This window comes from Carassius auratus, chromosome 9 (assembly GCF_003368295.1).
Source record: "Carassius auratus strain Wakin chromosome 9, ASM336829v1, whole genome shotgun sequence".
Classification (NCBI taxonomy): Eukaryota; Metazoa; Chordata; class Actinopteri; order Cypriniformes; family Cyprinidae; genus Carassius; species Carassius auratus.
In genome coordinates, this window is record NC_039251.1 from 3,171,703 (window position 1) to 3,185,369 (window position 13,667).

Below are 13,667 nucleotides of genomic sequence, written 5' to 3' on the forward strand. Positions count from 1 at the left end.
ATTATTATTGTTGTTTTATTGTGGCTGTAAGTGTTGTTTCAATGTGAAAGCATTTAATAACCAATATTTGGTTATGGATTTTACTCCTTAAAAATATTGTAGATAGATGATATGTGGGATTAGGGTTAGGTGCATTTTAATGTTGTATGTACTGCACGTGTGTGTGTGTACTCGTATTGGCTATAATTGTGAAGACCATATATCCTCACTTATATTATGAAATACTTTGACAACCCACTAGAAACCCCACTTTTGACTGGTCATTAGTTAAAAAGGCTTATAAATCAGCCAAAATATGCTTTTATTTAAATCTACATGTTTCTGTAATGGGTAGGTTTAGGAGTAGGGGTTGGGTAAGATCAGAATCAGAAGAGGTTTATTACCAAGTATGTTTACATACAAGGAATTTGACTTGTTGACAGGAGCTTTCAGTGTAGAAGTACAACTTAGTGCAGACAAAAAAAAAAAAGGAATAACACAGTAGGGATGGAATATAATAATAATATTAAAATGGTGATATAAAATATAATTAACATGATATAAGATCAATGGAAGTCTATGCCATGTCCTCACTATTATAGCAAAACAAACCTGTGTGTGTGTGTGAAGGGTGGGACTCCATGGAAAGGAACCAAAAATTATTTTAATTTTAATAATTTTATAAATTCTGCATTTTTTTTTAATGTGTAGCAAAGAGAGGGGCTCTTCATAGCACTGATTAGATCTCTCAGGGCAATAACATAAGTTTAGCAATCAATGGGTGAGTTTATAACTGATGGAAATTATTGACTACATTATCTGATAATCTCAAAGTCCAGTGGCAGATTGGCATGGTAAGTGCTATCATTTACAAAAAGTATTGTTCTGGTATTGATAATATTTAATCGCTGTCTTCCTTGTGTTCTTACCTGCAGGGAAAGGAAGTACCAGCTTCAGATGTTTGCTCATTTGGAAGGCCCCAAAAATGTACTGGTCTGTCCTCCCATACACACAGAGATTTAAAAACACATCTAGACTGTGGGCTAATAGGTGCTTTTTGGTCATGAATAATGAAAATAAATAATAATAATAATAACAACCTGGATTTATCTGAAATTTTTAGCAGTAACATCAGTAATTGCACTTAGTTACAGTGCATATATTTTTGCTCTTAAATGACAAATTATAAACAATCTTAAATTATATTAAGGAACAGAGCCAGTTACATATTTCAAAAACATTTATGAGTCCAGTCATGAAAAACAGAAAGACTGTGTGCTTTACAAAGCAAGCACAAATCAGAACACAAGCATACTGTAGATCAGAACCGATATGCACATCTGGACACCCACACATCTTCAGGATGAACTTTGAATATTTCTTTTTGGCTCCCATGAGTTCTTCCACTTTTTTCCACTGTAAGACAGCAAAAAAGTGTTAGTCACATTGTTCATTCATGTTCATTACTGGGATATAAATACTTTCTTGGCACTGTGCAATAAGACACAGAGGTTCATGCACTCTTTTTTATTATACCATGGGATAATGGTGGTATTGGTTTCAAATATAATCCATATAATATATTTTGTGCATTATATAATTTAATTATTTGAAAATATGCATTCAGAAGAACATGTAATTATTCACTTTCTCAATGATTTGGTTTCAGAATTGTATATTTATTGTTCAAAACAACAAAAATAAAATGCAGTTTCTTAACAAAGGCTTGATAAAAAAAAAAGTTAATACTTGAAACTAAATACAACATTAAATCCAAGTGAAATTAATAGTCAGTGGGACTGTGTAACATAGAAAGGATAATAAAACGAATTATTAGTTATTAGCACAATTCAATTTATTACTATATTTTCAATACAATTTTGAAAAATATGGGACTACAGTTTATAATTTTGTCAAACTACGATTGTTGTGGACAAGATTTAAAATTGGCACAACTTAAATTGTGAAGTAAAATATTTCTGTCTAAAATACACGGTCGAACATTATAACATGAATTATATGAATACCTAAACCTTATTTAGGTAATGATTTAGTATATTTTGCAATATTTATTGCAATTACAACATACAAAACAGCAAATTAATATAGTTATTGTCAGTGTGGTTTTTCTTCTTCATTATTTGAGTAGTTTTAAATGCTTTTTGAAACAAACCTCCCTCATTCTTTTTCTCAGTATCTTTTTGTATGGGAAACTGGTTGATTCCTCATGCATGGGGCATTCTGAAATACATTAAAGGCTAGTTATTATTTATAACAGATATAAGTAAAATAGAAAGATCAACAAACATCTTCTAAACATCATTTTTTTATTTTTTTTTTCTGTTTGCTTCTATTGTTCTCTTCATTTGTTAGTCATTTTGGATAAAAGTGTCTGCTTAATGAATAAATGTAAAAAAAAAAAAAATTACATATATATATATATATATATATATATATATATATATATACAGTACAGAGCAAAAGTTTGGACACACCTTCTCATTCAAAGAGTTTTCTTTATTTTCATGACTATGGAAATTGTAGAGTCACACTGAAGGCATCAAGGGCTATTTGACCAAGAAGGAGAGTGATGATGACCTGGCCTCCACAGTCACCGGACCTGAACCCAATCCAGGTGGTTTAGGGGTGAGCTGGACCGCAGACAGAAGGCAAAGGGGCCAACAAGTGCTAAACATCTCTCGGGGAACTCCTTCAAGACTGTTGAAGACCATTTCAGGTGACTACCTCTTGAAGCTCATCAAGAGAATGCCAAGAGTGTGCAAAGCAGTAATCAAAGCAAAAGATGGCTACTTTGAAGAACCTACAATATGACATATTTTCAGTTGTTTCACACTTTTTTGTTATGTATATAATTCCATATATAATTCCACATGTGTTAATTCATAGTTTTGATGCCTTCAGTGTGAATCTACAATTTTCATAGTCATGAAAATAAAGAAAACTCTTTGAATGAGAAAGTGTGTCCAAACCTTTGGTCTGTACTGTGTGTATATATATATATATATAATGTAATTTTTTTTTTACATTTATTCATTAAGCAGACACTTTTATCCAAAATGACTAACAAATGAAGAGAACAATAGAAGCAAACAGATTGACAAGAGGACGACAAAATGGACAATGCTTGGGTACTTTATAGGCATAACACGGAACACCTTGCTTTCCAAAAAAATTAAAATAAGTAAATGTTGCAATATGTGCAAAAGAAAATATTACAATATGTACAAGTATTTCTCAATAAATTAGAATGTCATGGAAAAGTTAATTTATTTCAGTAATTCAACTCAAATTGTGAAACTTGTGTATTAAATAAACTACTTCAGTCTGTGTGCTTTGAATTTAAGTCTTTGGTTCTTTTAGTTGCAATGATTTGGCTCACATTTAACAAAAACTTCATGTTTCCTTCTGGTGACCAGCTTTTTGAAGATACTGATTTCATTTTCCATTAGAATTTGTCACCTGCCTACACTGCCAAAAATACCAAAAGTTGGTTAAATGCCCATGGTGTTGGTTACCAGACCTGAACCCCAGAGAGAATCTATGGGCTATTGTCAAGAGGAAGATGAGAAACAAGAGACCAACCAATGCAGATGAACTGAAGGCCACTGTCAAAGAAACTTGGGCTTTCATACCACCTCAGCAGAGCCACAAACTGATCACCTCCATGACACGCCGAACTGAGACAGTAATTAAAGGAAAAAAAGATGCCCCTATCAAGTATTGAGTACATGTACAGTAAATGAACATACTTTCCAGAAGGCCAACAATTCACTATTAGTTTTTTTTTTTTTTTGGTCTTATGAATAATTTTAATTTGTTGAGATAGTGAATTGGTGGGTTTTTGTTAAATGTGAGTCAAAATCATCACAATTAAAAGAACCAAAGACTTAAACTACTTCAGTCTGAATGCATTGAATTAATTTAATACACAAGTTTCACAATTTGAGTTGAATTACTGAAATAAATGAACTTTTCCACAACATTCAAATTTATTGAGAATAACCTGTACTTTATAGAATTCAAACCCAGTCCTTAAAAAAAAACAACAATGAGAAACGACCTAATCTTTCAGCTGAATAACAGTGCAAAATCAAACACAAAATCCTAAAATCAATAAATCCACACATACCTTTAGGGTCTGCTTTCCTCTTTATTTGTCTTTTTTTCCGTGAGGAAACTACTGGGCCTGAACTGCCTTGCTCAGTGGATAGTTTAGAAAGGGTAGAAAGGTTAGAGGCTGGTGGCAGAGGAAGAAGATATAGGACTAGACTGAGAGGACACAAAAGCAGGATGAGTCAGGGGGGACACTGGAGAAGCAATGGATAAAGACATAAGAGAGGGGGTGGTAAAGGAAACAAGAGAAGCCAAGGAGGAAGATGCAGGAGGAAGTAAAAGAGCGTCAGACTCAGGGGTGAGTTCTGAATTAAAGTGACAGTGCATTGTTTGTGGTAAAAATGAACAAAATGCAATTTAATGCAATGAATTTAAATGCAAAAGGCACGAGAGTCGACTGTTTCTGTCAGTGGTGAGTTTAAATTTTAAATGTTTGTGATATCCTAACAAGAAAAGTAGGCTAATGTTGTGTTTAAATGTGTTGCAGCTTGTTTCAGCAACTTATTATAAAAACCCAGCAGTCAAATGCATGAGTAATACGTTGTTTATATTTTAATTTAAATATGTCTATGAAAGATTGTTACTGTACTGTGATGAAAGTGTATCACAATGCTGAAAAACTTTTTTGATTTGTTTTATTTATTTTTGTACATGCTTTGATATCAAAATAATGGACAAAGCTTGTGTTTTGTGGCTTAAACTGACGCGGATCAGTAGCGGACTGCAAACGCGTCCTGTGTGAAAGCACAATGAGTCCGTGCTGCTTCAGCACATCATACATGACGCACACGTACTGCATATGCACTGCAGACGGATTATATGTGAAACAGGCGTAAGTCTTATCCGTGAAACCAGGCGTAAAGTGTTGAAAACATTGTTTTAGAAAACATGTCTAATAAGCATGTTTCATTCCTCTATTTGGATGGAATCATAGCCTGAAGCTTTGAGTCTGTGCCCATCACACACTATATGATTTTCTGTGAAATCTTACTGCACAGATTGCGTAGGCTCGCTCTGACTTTCGGCAAATAGCATCAATTTCTGAATCAGGGCAAAAATACGGGCAAAAGTCATGTAGTGTATTTCAGCCTTAAGCTGCACAAAGACATACATGATGTGAAATTGAGTGACCAAGTATACACCATCAAGTACACCAGCAGTTTTCATTCCAGTCCCCGCGTCCCCCAGCTCTGCATATTCTGCATGTCTCTCTTTGTTAACAAACTTAATTCAGATAAACAGCTCATTAGAAGTGAGCTCTGTGCATGAACTGTGTTCCCATTGACATGGTCCCTACACAGTGTTCATTGCTCCCTACTCCCTGACCAGGGGAAATCTGTTGGAAGTTTCTCACATTGGAACATTCATTCACAGATTTGCACTGCGCAATGTCTTCACACATGGACAAGTGTGATATAATATACCTCTGTAAATAAATTAAATTTAAAGTCACGTCTCGCACACTTCAGTGCACTCTGAATGGAACATACATTCATTCCGAACTGGAATCATGGCTGAATATCCTGTCATGTCCACTTCGCAGGGCACTTATGTTCGAATAGGACAAATGTATGAAGCAATAAGAGAGACATACAAAATGTGCAGAACAGGGGGATGCGAGGACTGGAATTGAGAACCGATGATGTACAGTTACAGTTCTTACAGGTGAAAAAAATAAAATGTTTGCTGTGCAAGAACATGTCAGTTCTATTGAATAAGACATTTTACCATTACAGGTGAGCTGTTGTGTGGAGTCTGCTGGTGGAGTCTCTGTGCTGTTTGTGGCAGAACTCTCTCCTATGCTGCTTGCTTCTTTATCTGCAATAGCCACTGTTGGAAAAAAGAAACTGTACATGTGGTCATACTGTAATAACAATAATATAAAAATATAATTGTATTAATTGAATAAAATAAGTACAATTTAATAAAAAAAAAACGTTTTATTATGCTTTATGTTTAAGTCCACCTATGGGTTGTATTTAATAATGTATTATCAATTTGACATGATCCAAAAAATACAAGGCCCCGCTCAAAAGTGTTCTTACATTGTTTTTACCTATGTAAAAAGGAAGCTTCGAGGTTAAAATGTTGGGATTATGATAAATGAAACCAACATGTGTTTTAAAATGTTATTCCTGTTGAAAGAGACATTTTCAAATATTCTTTCATTCGTTCATGTTTAAACATTTTTTTAAACCTAGAGAGAGAAATCAACTCAAATCAGTCGAGGATGCACTAATAAGCAATGCATTATGTGAAAATTTAGCAAGCGTTGCACATTTGTGTTTATTACCATTGAGAAGACTTTCATACAGTCGCTTTATTGTCAGAAAAGCATCTTGACTATCTTCTGTCCCCATATTCCATGGACAGAAGCATTCAGCTGAAAATCCATTTGAGGTTCTCCTAGCAAGAAGTAGCACTGGGAACCTCTCTAAAAGTTCCCACTTGTGGAGCTGGAATGAAATTGAGACAAAATCATAAGACTAAAATTGGATAAATAACTACAAGTTTGTACACACACACACACACACACACAAACACACACACACATATATATAATGTATATTTGTATGTGTGTCTATAAAAAGTCTGATTAAAAAATAAAAATGTTCCTTTTAAAAGTTTTGCCTTCTTTTCTATGTAATTAAAGTTGCTTGAATTAATGACTGAGTTATTGCATACTTTCTATAGCCAGCATCTTATTTGTCCAAGAACTTTGGATTAATTGCTGTCCAGTACCTTAGCTCATCAATGTTTATTTTCATTCAGCTGGGCTTTTAGTTATTTTAAATGTATAAGTAGTTATTGTAAAGCAGCTAATCAGGGCCTTACTAGGCATACTAGAAACTTCCAGTCAAGTGTGTTGAGGTAAGTTTGAGCTAAACTATGCAAGACAGTTGCCCTCCAGGACTGAGTTCAGACACCCCCGGTCTATACAATTTTTATTACAATATTCTAATATTATCCACAAACTTTTAATTTAGCTTAATTTATCAGACCTGAGTATAATTGAAAAAACACTGTGTATTAAATATTACACCGTGTCTACAACGGATGTGAGCAGTGCGACGCGACATGTCAAAAGATAACAGCACCCATTATAATCAGTTATATTGTCTATAAAGGATGCGGCATGGCAGTAAACAATTCCCTGTTCTATTTCTGAAGTAGTCCAAATGCTTTGGGTCGGATTGTAGCATTCAGTTTAGAGACCTTTTAGCTGTTGCAGCGTGGTGCAATGCAACGCAATACAAGTTACATCTGGTGCAGACACAGTGTTACCTTTAATCGGTATGCACACTGAAAAAGAATTATAATATTATTCATATTATTATAATATAATATTTGAAAGATAAACTTACTAGTAGATTTGTTGCATCGTAAACTTTGTTTACACTGCTGTTTTTTTTTTGTCTCGCTTTCCATTCCTGGGAAAGCTGTTTCTTTTTTTTTTCAAGCAATTCCTTATAAATGGGTGTTTGGCCCTACAGTGCTGACATGTTTTGCTGGCAACTCCGATTTTTTCCCTGCATGCATAGCAATCCTTTAGAGTAGGCATCTGTAAAAAAAGAACAAAAAAACAAACAAACAAAACAAAAAAAACTAATCAGCGTACTGCATGCTACAATATGTTATGAGGGGACAAGAAATTTGTTTTATTCCCCACATGTCTTCGAAAATATTGTCACCATATTGATCTATTTTTCAATACTTTTAAAGAAAACTGCAATAGTATAATGCTACTCAGATTTTAAATTGAGATATTTTTGATAAAATCTGAGGGTAACAACGTCATTGCACTTTTTGACAACCAGAAAGGTAGTTTAAAACATGGTTAGAACAGTCAAAAAGACAACAATGATTCAACCTTAATGTTATGAAGTGGTGAGAATACTTTTTGTACGCAAAAACAAATGTGAACAACTGTAGTCACTGACTGTTTTAACCATGTTTTAAACTACCTTTTATTTGATGTCAAAAGGTGCAATGATGTTGCTGCCTATGTGTGGATCAGATTCCCTCGGATTTCATCCAAAATATCTCAAGTTGTGTTCCGAAGATGAATGAAGGTCTCATGGGTTTGGAATGATATGAGGGTGAGTAATTAATGACAGAATTTTCCTTTTTGGTGAACTATCCTTTTACTGATAAATGATGATTAATGTTCTACGGAGGTCCACTGCAGATATAGATATTCATACATGCATAAAACTAGAGTTGCAGAAACACAGTAAGTGCTTGTCTCGTCTCGTTCCCACCCAGGAACAATGGTATAATACATAACCTGAGACCTATGATTCACAGACTGGTTTAGACTGTTCCAATAAGGCAGTTTACATATAGCGGCTCACAGAAACAGCTGCTAAAGAGGCATATATTATATCTATCTATCTATCTATCTATCTATATATATATATATATATATATATATATATATATATATATATATATATATATATATATATATATATATATAAATATAATGGATGCATGTTTGGTAAATATGATATGTTGTATTATGTTTAAGTGGATAAAAATCAACATCAGATTACTTTGGTTAATCACCTTTGTTTTCTGTCCTCTAGCCGTGTATCTTTGTTCTGTTCTTGGTTTTGCACCTGTATGTAGGAATCAGAGGAGAAAAAAAAAAAACAGAATGTACAGTACATTTTCCATTGAATACATCGGCCCTGTTATCTGTGTACACTGTTTATTATTATCCTGCTAATTCTGAAGAGCTGCTAAACGTTTTTTTTTTTCTTTTAACAATATTTTATAACTATTTCACAAATATATATATTATTTCATTAAAAACAATGACGTTTATTTGAAATAACAGCCATTACAACTATTTTATTTAAAATTTGAATGCGTGTTATTATTATAATAAATTATTATTATATTAGCATTATTTATTTATTTATGTATGTCCACAATTTCATATATCTGGATGATATAGATCGTATTAATAGTGAACTGGAATGCAATTTGTATGTGAAATATATAATTAACAGTAAGTTAGGCCTATTCGAGTCAGGTGAACGAAATATGGATACCTGTTCGTTTTAAGAAAATGAGTGGACTTTTTACATTGTCCCATAACCACAACGTTTCCATTTTCCAATTAATAATAATAATAATAAAAAATACTAACTTTACCATGATGATGTCACTTGTTCAAATGATCGGACCATCAAACATGTTAAAATAATATGAAAAATTGAGTCCCTTGTTGATTTTAAACGCGTCGAATATTTTTGTAACCACGGATTTTAATAAAACCAAAGTTTATTGTCACTTACGATGTTCACACGGTCTAACTTTTCAATATTCCATAAAGTCCTTTATAACGTTATTCCAAATTAGCCTAAATAACGTTACCTGTAAAACTAATACCCACAGACGAAGATGAAACAACACAAAGCGCCTTACAAAGGCTATAATTGTTTTCAAATGTTTATATTATCCAGTTTCGCTGATAACATACCTGTATTAGCCTCGATTATTTCGTAGAAATCCCACAATGCATCAAGACGAATGAATGTAGCATTTCTCCTGCTGCCTGTAGGGGGACTATTTTAGGAAACGCTCCAGTGGGTCGTATTTGAGGAAAGGTGCAAACGACCAATATGGTCGTTTCTGCAGGCCTTTAAAAGGTCTTAAAGCGGAGGATGGCTCCCTGCCCTTTTTATCGCCAACGGTAAAGTGTACTTTCGGTCCGGTCAATGTTCCCCCGGATGGCGATGCGAACCGCGATTTCCACCCCAATTTTGTATTATTTGTTAAGTTGATTAAACATTACAGGGACAAAGGTTTTTTTTTTTTTTTTTCAAACTTTTAAGTGTGCCTAATCTAGACCACACATTGATACACTGTGTCCCTTAAAATAATTAAACTTACCTGGTCTTAAAAAAGTCCTTACTTGGTCCTAAAAAGTTCAAAGTTATTTATGAAGTATTCATTTTAACCTTCAGAAAACCTGCAGACACTCTCCTCTACAATAAAATGCTCACCCAACTATGTCATCATAATTTTGAACTGTATTATTGTTACATTGAGTTTAATTTTATGGTATTTATCTCCCATCTTTGTTTATATATATATATATATATATTAGGTGAACTATCTGTGGTTCGAATCCAGGAGCAGCTGTTCGGAAAATGCTGCGTAAAGTGGCAACCAATGAGGTCCTGGGTGCATTCAGCCTTCGGGGGAAGAAATCAAAACTAGCCTTCCAAGACCTCAGGATTTGTTCCATTATTATAGGTAAGATTTAATCAAACTGACAATTACTTTAGAGGATTATAATAAAGTAACTCTTGAATATCACATTGTAGAATAAAACATGTTTTATGCTTTCAGGGGAGCGTTTCCCTAAACCTTCTTAACGCTATACGTCGTTCTTAAGTTAAGCTAGGCCACCTTATCATTAAAGTGAAAGTCGTAACATTTGCCAAGTAGCCCGTACTCGGAATTGGTGCTATGCATTTAACCCAGTGAGAAGTGAACACACAGTCAACACACACCTAGAGCAGTGAGCAGCTATAGATCCAGCGCCCGGGTAGCAACTTGGGGTTCAGTGCCTTACTCAAGGACACTTCAGTCATGGGTATTGAGGGTGGGAGAGAGCACTGTCCATTCACTCCCCTCACCTATCCTGCCACCTACAACCATCACGTTAACTCCCTAACCACAAGGCCACAGCTGCCCCCATTAATAATAGTAATACCTTCTGTAAGTCATACTTTCGTAAGACTGGTCTGGACCACTATACCTTATCACATTTGACAATTTACAGTTCTTTACATCTCATTCTATACGAATATAATAGTCGTGCAAAATCAAACAATGTGCCGTCTGCGGAACCATTTATGTGCACTAAATCTTTAGAAAACAAACAAACGAATGAATTAACTAATTAATTAATCGCAAGGCAGCAAAATAAGCATGTTTTTATTTCTTTGGTATTTGGAGGGGTACAAATGGACGCAATCTGATGAATATTTAACTTTGTAGTTGGCCGGCTAAAACCATAGACTGTAAAAATGTCATCACTTGATGGTCTTGTAAGTCAATTGTGTTGTTAGCTAACGTAATCGACCCCGTCTTTGTAGCGCGCTAAGAGACAGCATTATAGGGAAACGCACCCCAGAAATGTATATACAATGCACAGTATGCATGGTTGTTTTATTATTTCATTCTACTTCTAGGAGCAACACAGAAGAATTTTAAATCACTGAAGTCAGTTGAGGTGGAGGATCTGATTTCACTGGCCCTAAAATTTGCCCCCCACAGGAATTGAAAATGGTAATTACACTTTATTAAAATCTATTTTGATATGCGTTACAAATGTCAATAGAACTGAGGCAAAAGTATCTTATCTAATTTTACTGTAAGATTGAACAATATTGCCAGCAAGAACCCCTTTTAACAATCTTCAACGGCAAAAATGCAAGTAATCGCGCTGGCCGCTTCAGTTAAAAAGTGCATTCCACAGTCTGCACAAACATTTGAATATGGGCCAATAATAGAGCAGATTTATAGGCCTGTAGTTTTTTTTTTTAAACCATATTCACTGGTCTACATTAGACAGATATGAGAGATGTAGCTACCTATAAATTGAAGGATTTTAGACGTTTTAATATGATCTAACCAACTCCAGGGTACGGCTAAAAGCCAAATGCACTACACACCATAAACCCGTCTTTTTAGACAAAAAACAGTCATGGGTGTCATGGCTAATGTTTAATGGGACTGAATTTGTATTTAACAATTTTAAATACAACCGCAAATAAATTATAGCATTATCAATAACCAGTGGTGTCAAAAGTACTGGCATTCATTACTCAAGTAGAAGTATAGATACTAGGGTTTAAAAAGACTTTTGTAGAAGTTGAAGTATCAACTCAAGCTTTTTACTCAAGTAAAAGTGTAAAAGTACTGGTTTAAAAAAATACTTAAAGTATAAAAGTAAAAGTAATGTAAGGGGAAAAAAATGCCATTAAGAACAAAAGCTTAGGCCGCACCACAGGGGCCTATTGTACACTACCCCACCTCCTCAAAAAAACATTTTTCTAAAGGCCATAGGCCATAATGACTATAATGTTATATTAAAATGTTCATGTTGAAAAATTTGGGAAGCACTAGGCTTCCTGTTTCAGCCGCATATATGAAAATACAAAAATGGTGTGCACATCCCAAACATCCAATTAGGACAAAGGTGCAAGACAACTGAATGATATAGACAAATAAAGAAGTGAAGTCTGAACACTGAAAACTACTGCTCCAGAGGAATTTAATCAAGTAACGTTTCGACCTTCAGGTCTTCCTCAGCCGCATATATGCCCATTGAAAATGAACGCACTTTAGTACAATGCAAATACATTAAAGGACTAGAGATATGATGAATGCCATTAAGTATTGTTATGGTGCAAAAAGTCAAACTTCAGAAGCATGTCATCAATAACCTTTAATGGAATGTAAATGTACATCCAAACTTAGCTGCAGGAATCTGCGAGGGCAATGGACAAGAACATTGGTGCAGGCTTAGTAACAATTACACTTGTATGGTTGTCTATTTACAATAAACATTATAGTGCTGTCAAAATGAATGATTAATCCAAGTGATTAATCAAAAACTAAAACTGAAAAAGAAATCATAATCCTGATACTTTCTTGATTGATAGCTTCTTGTATTTGGTACAACAACGAGTTACAAAGTTACAAAGTTGGTATAGCCTACTTATCACAACATTGTCAATCGCATCATCAATAGAAAACGCTAATTTATTCAAACGTCTCGCTACCGAACTACGTACAGTAGTTTAATTTGTGGATGACGAAGAAAAAGCACTCATTTGGTAAATGAGCCAGTGAGAAATAATAACTTTTAAGTAGGGTCCAGTGCCTTTTCGATACTTTTAAAACGGTACCGACTCCTAAACGGTGCCTGAACCGATACTTTAAAAAAAAGAACCACAAAAAACTATGGATAACTTTAAAGAACATTCAAAATATTTAAAATAAATCCATAGCTTTTCAGCTTGGATGCTCTCATTTCCCAAGTTGTGCTTCCCTTACTCTGAGGCTAATAAATGTATTTCACAATCTGGGTCATTATTTAATACAAAACCACACATAATGTTTCTACTGTATCTCTGTCAATCACTCTGATATAAAAGTTAAAATGAGTGCTGTCTGTCACTGTCTTTAATCAGTCTGTGAATTACTGTATGCTCATTCTTTATAAAGTAGCAACAATGTCGTTTTTAAAATACAGTACTGTGCAAAAGTCTAATGGAAAAATTTTATTTTCTCCCCAAAAAGGGTTTTAAGCCAGTTATTTATATCTTTTGCTGTAGTGTGTCAGTAAGAAATATCAGTTTGCCATTAATTTTAATAATAATCTAGTGCTATTTTGAATGCACAAGCAGTTTGACAACAGCAAAATGAATGTTTGGAAATGTAAACTGATATTTTATACTGACACACTACAGCAAAATATATAAATAACTGTCCGAACACCATTATTTTAAGTGAAAATACTAACG

The 13,667-nt window shown here is 34.1% G+C and overlaps 2 protein-coding genes and 2 long non-coding RNA genes across 7 annotated transcripts in view; 2 read left to right on the forward strand and 2 right to left on the reverse strand.

Moving 5' to 3' along the window:
• The window catches only part of LOC113109173 (NACHT, LRR and PYD domains-containing protein 12-like), a 1,059,377-nt gene that overhangs the window by 771,814 nt on the left and 273,896 nt on the right, over positions 1-13,667 (forward strand).
• LOC113109178 (NACHT, LRR and PYD domains-containing protein 12-like) overlaps positions 1-13,667 on the forward strand; it is a 365,574-nt gene that overhangs the window by 297,356 nt on the left and 54,551 nt on the right. The gene's annotated exons all lie outside the window — the stretch shown is intronic.
• LOC113109251 (uncharacterized) lies at positions 976-4,435 on the reverse strand. Its single transcript, XR_003292905.1, has 3 exons — positions 4,130-4,435; positions 2,153-2,220; positions 976-1,395 (listed from the first exon to the last, which is right to left on the reverse strand). It is a non-coding gene; the product is annotated as an uncharacterized LOC113109251 (long non-coding RNA).
• Positions 5,834-8,719, reverse strand: LOC113109253 (uncharacterized). Its single transcript, XR_003292907.1, has 4 exons — positions 8,683-8,719; positions 7,479-7,675; positions 6,407-6,569; positions 5,834-5,943 (listed from the first exon to the last, which is right to left on the reverse strand). It is a non-coding gene; the product is annotated as an uncharacterized LOC113109253 (long non-coding RNA).